At 46.9% G+C, this 6,936-nt stretch overlaps 1 protein-coding gene across 1 annotated transcript in view; it reads right to left on the bottom strand.

Annotated features, from left to right (window-relative positions):
- The window catches only part of LOC110300160 (ankyrin-1), a 153,532-nt gene that overhangs the window by 116,826 nt on the left and 29,770 nt on the right, over window positions 1–6,936 (bottom strand). The window lies entirely within an intron of this gene.

Genomic DNA, 6,936 nt, shown 5'->3' with positions numbered 1-6,936 from the left:
GCTCCATCCTTACCACCAAGTAACATGTCTGTGGAAAGATGGGTGTGAACACGTTGGGGCACTGCCTCACTTCAGTAATATATTAGCTAATGAAGGGCTACTCCGATCGACATAGCTCAGCATAAAATACAGCAATTTCCCGAGAAAAGACAGAAATGCTTTTCCTTATCGGGCTAATGGAGTGTTTACTCTTGGACCACAGGCTTAAGTGATACTATGGCTTCCTATCTCACCAATTAGTTAAATAGCAAAGCCACACCTCCGGGTTGAGGGTTTCTGCACCTTGATGGGTTGGGTGGTAGGTTTCAGACCCTCTCAGGAGAAAGGCATCTTTCATATAAAAGCTGGTAACCAACAGGAAGGCTGGAAGGAGAGTCACTGTGTGGCCACCTGTTCTAGTGAGGCATCTAGAATCTTCTGGCATCTACCAAGCTCCACTTAAGTCCCAATCCCNNTAGGGCAGCTACTGAGCCAGAAGATTCCAAGCAAACCATTGCCCATGTCACCTAAATGATGGGGCCCAGCAGAGGACAGCTTTCAAAGACAAGGATTCTATTTTTTCAAGGTCTGCATTTTGAAAATGGCTTTACATGGATGCTGTATAACATCAAAGGGTTCATTCAACAATGCCAAGGTGAAGAAACGTGACAGGCTCCACCCAGCCTCGTCTCCTCAAAGNGTCTAACTGAACTAGAAGTTTCTGTCACTGTCACCTCTGTGTACTTTAAAAATGCAGAGCAGGTACAGGTGACATGGCTCAGTGGNTAAANGTACTTGCCACNGAGCCAAGCCAATGACCTGAGTCTGATGCCTAGGAGCCACATGGTAGAAGGAGAGAACCAACTCCCACGTGTTACCCTCTGACCACTGTTNTGCCAGGAAGCANTCATGAANCCCAAAAGACTATCAAGGAGCCGACTCTGATGCATAGCNCTAAGGTCTTTATTCAAGCTTGGGCAACACCACTGTCTCTGACACAGCAGGACAGGAGGGCAAAGCCCCAAGCTCTTAGCAGGACAAGACTTTATAGGAAACGGCGAGCGAACGAGGGGGTTTCAGCCTGGCAAGCATCTCATTGTATGACTATTGTAAGCTGACAGGCGGGTGCTCTGAAGCAAAACCATGAATAATCAGAAACGGTCTGAAAGTACACCTGAAACAACCAGACTCATCTTTGATTAGCTGTTGCTAGGAAGTAGCTAGGGAGTAACTCTGGGGTATGGGCCAGGGACAAGTCATGGGTCCTTCCTGGTACTTGGGTGCAGCCTGGGTTCAGCCTTAGGTCAAGTTTCTCGGTCCTAAGATGGAGTAGGTTTGGTCTCTCACCACCACATGAATTATGTGGCACACATATGCACACACATAAAGTAAGTTTTAAGTGATAAAAATGCAGAATGCATNGCTCTGTTCCTCACACATAACTCAGGCTTTGCTTGTAATAAAATTCCTGGATAACTCAAGTGCACATCCAGTCTGAGGAANACTGAACCAGACCCAGAGCCACATTCATAACCACACTCCCAGCTAGTGGTCAAGATAGATATATTAGATGGGCAGATAACAGAGGAACACATAGATATCTGAATGGATGGGTAGACCAATAGATGTTCTGCTGACTGTACATATGGATCAGTGAATGAACGTATAACTGATTAAATAAATGAATAAGATTCATTGATGTGGGAACTCAAAATGCTTAACTACCAAAGTCAGACTGACATGAAACACTTGGGAATCCTGGCCATTTCTCATTCACTTTCCTTTTTAAAAAAAAAGGTGAAAAAAGTCTCCAGAGCCCACAAACTCCTCCTTAGAATGTGCCCACATAGAAGGTGCGGTACTGTGCAGCAGCCACCATCTCCCCGGGGCTAACATCTCAGACAACTGAGTCAGAGAGTCTGTTGCACAAGGCCTGGTCAATTCAAAAGGGAGGGTGCTTTATGTGTGGAGGAAACCATGGGGTCACTTAGGATCTATTTGGGGTTTGTTTGTTTGGTTGGTTGGTTTTGGTTTTTATTTCAGTCACGTTGGCAATTACCTGGAAGACTCGAAGTCAGGAAGAAGGCCTCTNCCAACTCAGGATAAGCCACTGCTTCCATCACTCTGACCATGATGGTNCTNTGGATTGCCTGGCAGTGAGGACCATGCTCAGCGTGTGCCCTGCAGCCTGGCTGCTTCCTGCCCTCCTCTCCCCTGGCACCAGCAAAAAAATACCAGAATGCATTAACTCAGGAGGACAGGGGGACACTCAAAATCTGTCCTGGCCAAGAGGCTCCTGGACCACCTACCTCTGTCACATCCAATTCATCACCCAGTGTAGGAATAGGCTTAGAAACTGCAGTCTACACACATTCAGAGACAAAGGGCACGAGGACACTTCTGCCTCCACGCTCCTTAGCACTAGAAATCTCAATGTCAANCACCTANGATGGGGGCCTTTTCATTAGAGGTGCATGGGAAATATTTCCTTTGAAATCTTTTTTCTTTTTCTTCCCANAGTTGNGAGCATTCAAGNTTTTTTTTTGTTGTAGATATCTTTGAGCGAGGGATAAAGGCCATGGATCTCTTCTCTCTCCCAGGGAAACCTGCACGAGGACATTTTACTTTAATTTCAAAGGGGAACTTTATTGAGAGTTATTCAGAGACTCCCCAGAGTGCAGAAATTCTAGGTTAATAGTCATTGATGGAAATGAGGCTATGAGCCTTTTCTCTAAACCCAGCTCAATTGCAGCACACTAACACTAACAGAAGAAAAATAAGAGTTGGTTTTAGTGGGGGAGGGGGTGAGCAAGACTTAGAAATTAGACAACAACGTTCAAGAGAGAGACGCAGGAACATTGGTACAGACGACCAGACTAGGCTAGAGTGGGGGCCTGCTCAAAAAGAGGGACAAAGAAAAGAAAGAAAGAAAAAGAGGAGAAAGCATGATGGGAAGGGAAGGCCCCTTGGGACGGCTGGTAGGAGGAGAGTAGACCCAACGGCACCTTCAAGAATTTTCCCAGGCCTTGGCTCACTGACGAGAGTCAAGTTTCTTAAACCCATATTGCCTTAATGGCTTCTNTTTTTGACAGTTGCAGACTACGCGCTCGATAAACACTTATTGATTCATTGATTTCTTCCTGGGTTAGTGTTGCCAAGAATTAAACTATCTGCACAATGGCTACAGTATAGGGCTATAGGCTGCCTGTCTTCCCACCTCCCAGGGACTAGAGCTTTGGAAATCTGATGAGTAAAACAGAAGCAGTCTGGCAGGTTTTACTGGCCCCAACCTACTAAAACCACTGATGTACCTGATGTCTGAGTTGTTAAGAAAATTGTCATTCTTCCCTAGACCTCTGATGCCATGGGCCGGCTCATAATTGAGGAGAGAGCCCTCCTCAGACAGGGGAAGGAAGAATGAGGGCATCCTTCCAAGCTCTCCCTTCAGCAGAGAAGGCTACAGGATGAATCTGCTCAAACATTTATGATATAAGAGAGAGGGAGGGCCCTGATATGGAAGTATGCGTCTGTATTCTTGATGGACATTTTAAAACTCTGTTCGAAGTCCAAAGCCCAGAGGAGTCAGATCATTATAATCTTGTCTTTGCAGGCCAAGAATAGCTCAAGATTTATGCTCTACTTTGGACAGACCTCCTCGCCAGGATGCTGCGTCTAAGGAAATTGTGTAATCCTACCATGGTTTTGCCCAGCTCTGTGCCTGGGGTTCACTGGCATTCCAGTTTACCAAGAAGTGCCAGGTCAGCCCTTCCCAGAGAATGGTGCAGTCACGGCACAGCAAGGGCCAGTAAGCAATCAATATTAACAATGTGTTTGTGGGATGCCTGAGTGCTAAGGGCTGAGCTCCAGGCTGTGGAGTATGGCAGAAAGGTAATTCCTGAGAAGGTTCTCCACTCCTCTGAACCTCCGGCTCCAATTCTAAAATCTGGGGGAGGGGGAGGCATAAGGCATCCCCAAATTATAAGGCTGCTGTGAAGGTTGCTACAAAGAGGTACCTGAAAGTGGAGATGCAGAACAGGAAATGTCTTTACAGTCAACGTCTTCTCCGAATATGGGGGAAGCCAATAGGTAAAGAAGTCACAAGAGCACGAGAGTTCCTCTGGGCTAGAATCATCTTAGCGTGCCTGAGGAAGTGAAGTGAGACTGGACAGGCTCTCCAGGAGCTTGCTTATCCCTAGGAATGCCTCTGGAGAGCAAGTGAGCAGCCTTCCAAAGCCATGGTGCAGAGCTGCCAGCAGCAAACTGCAACACAGACAGAACACCCTCCCTTGCTTGGTGCAGGGTCCAACGGCTGCCTTACAACAATCCTGTTATTTTAGCCTCCACCATCCCTTCCCTTGGATCATAAAGCTTTTCTTTATTGTTATCAACAGAAGCAATGGATGGAAAGAAAGACGTGCTTCAATCTTGGTGTGAGAGGTTTCTGCCTGTAATGGCGAGGAAGGCAAGGCAGCAAAATTCACATCATAGCACACAGGAAGGACAATGGAGACACAAGAGGAAAGGACCAGAGTGAAATACAGCCCTCGAGTGTCAGTCCCCCGTTGACCCTTATCACCTATTTCCNCCAACCAGGCCCCACTCACAATAGTCCATCAAATATTGAACCCATTAGTGGATTAATCCATTTATTAGGTCAGACCCTTACAATTTAATCCTCTGGAGATGCACTCAGCATGTTTGGAAGGTCTGCTTTATTAATTTCCCAGGGGTTCTCAGTCTCCCCAAGTTATCCTTAACCATCTCAATCAGGAAACACTGCAGTGGGAGACAGAAACAGTAGCAGGGGCCCCTGTACCTACTGCTTCATCAGGAAATCCATGGGAGCCAAGGCCCTCAAGGACTGAAAGGAGGACAAGCTCTCTGGCAGTTGCTATTGGAGAAGTAGAAGCAACCAATCAGAGAGAGCATCACCGCACCCTGTATGAAGCCCTCCCCCAACTGGGCAGCAGCAGGTGAAGGTGTCTGCGTGNGGCTCTCCTCCAGGCTGGGCAGCCGTAGCTGAGCATGCTTTCACTCTGTTATAATCGCAGACAGTGTGTTCCAAGTGTGCTCTGTAGAAACAGTGCATTTGTGAACACTGCAAAGTGTAGCCCTACTATGCACTCAGAGAATGAGGAGATAANCCAGGAGGCATGTGGTAAACAAGGCTCAACTTGCCCATGCAGGGAACTGCAGTCTGCCATTTTGTGGTCCACCATAGATTACTCTTCACTGGGGTCTTGTGAGNGACAGAGCTTTGGTGTGGGGATCCCCAACCCCGCTGGTCTTTTAGCTGTAATTATTACATGGGGACATTGGCCTTTCATACCTTTAGCCCCATGGCTATCAGACTTCACCAAGTTCAGTTGAGATGGTCAAATCCATGCGCTGTACCAGAGACGAACTCCGGAGGAACTCTAAGGCCTCTACATAACGTGTAACAACAAGGAGTTGCCTGAGGCTGGTGTCTGGAGACCGAAGGCAGATGTCACCTCTTCACCACAGCCTGGCTCACCAATTTCCTTGCTCACCTTCTATTTTAGTAGCATGCCTTCTTAGGAAACTCCAGTCGGGAGTACAGTTTGCCTAGCATGCAGGAGGCTGGAGAGTATATCATCAGCCTAGACCGGGTTATTCAACCTTCTGAGCTTTGGTTTCTTTATTAACAAACTGTGTCACAGGGTTGGNGNGAAGCTCAGATGCATGTCATGGAGAGATCTGGGACAGACACAGGCCAATGAGACGTTAAAGGCAAGGGCAACTCCCAGCCCTGTGCCGAGATTGNGTAGAAGGCTCACCATGTCCCTTCCTCTGTGCTTAACATANGATTGGTGGTTCATCTTCTCTAANAGCCTGGAGNAGACACGGAATAGGTTGTGACTTGGTAGCTAACACCAGCCTTGTATGCTCAGTCTTGGGCTCCACCCCTAGCTCTTGCTTTAGACCCAACTTCTGAAAGCCAAGGGACTGGGGATGTGTTTGTTTATTTTTTAAATGAGAATATTTATTTTAAGGCAATGAAGTGAAAAAGCAATAGACAGAAAAAGAGAGAGGAAAAAAAAAAGGAAATTCTGGACACTGAGCAGAAGGGAAAAAAACCACCATAAAGAAAACCATCAGTCTATACGTGTCAAACCATCACTAAGTTTAAATTTGCATTCTTAGAATCAGTTTACATTATCAAAGAAATTTGAAATTGCCAGGCATGGTGGTGTACACCTTTAATCCCAGCACTGGAAGGCAGAAGCAGGAGGGTCTCTGTGAGTTCAAGGCCAGCCTGGCCTTCATATCAAGTTCCAGGACAGCCAGGGATACACGGAGAGACCCTGTCTCAACAAAACAAATCAAAAAGCAAAAGGAAGAAAGCACTGCCCATTGAGCAGCCACTCATGATACTGCTACTGTAGAACAGAGCCAACGTCAGCTGAGCCTGGCGCCCACTCAATCCGAGCTCAGCAGAGCAGCCTGGGTTCANACCAGTCAGTCCACTTGCTGCTCTAGCAAGGCTTTAAGCAACGCAGAGCCAAGACTGCAGAAACAAGGTCTAAGGCCAACAGTGTTGATATGAGTTAGTTGTTAATATGGAAACCAACTACATTACTTAGCACTACCTTTTGCAGTTCATTTTGGTCATAAATCAATATTTACATGCACAAAAACGCCTAGGAGGACAATTGCCAAGCTAGATGGGGAAGGGGGAGGTTGTTGGGAGGTGGGTGGTGTGTATGTGTGCACAGGCCACCAGGCACACTTGGTGGCCGACTGGAAGGTTCTCTCCATGTGGGTCCCATGGATGGAACTCAGATCTCCAGGCTCATCTACTGAGCCACCTCACAGCCCTTGGACAGAGCTCTGAAATCACCTTTATCTGGAGGGACAACGACAACCCTTTAAAAATCTGTTTACACTTAAGGGTGCTTTGTAATTTTTTTGGTTTTGCTTGGTTTGGTTTGGTTT

Source organism: Mus caroli, chromosome 8 (assembly GCF_900094665.2).
Source record: "Mus caroli chromosome 8, CAROLI_EIJ_v1.1, whole genome shotgun sequence".
NCBI lineage: Eukaryota > Metazoa > Chordata > Mammalia > Rodentia > Muridae > Mus > Mus caroli.
This window is presented reverse-complemented; position numbering and strand designations above follow the sequence as displayed.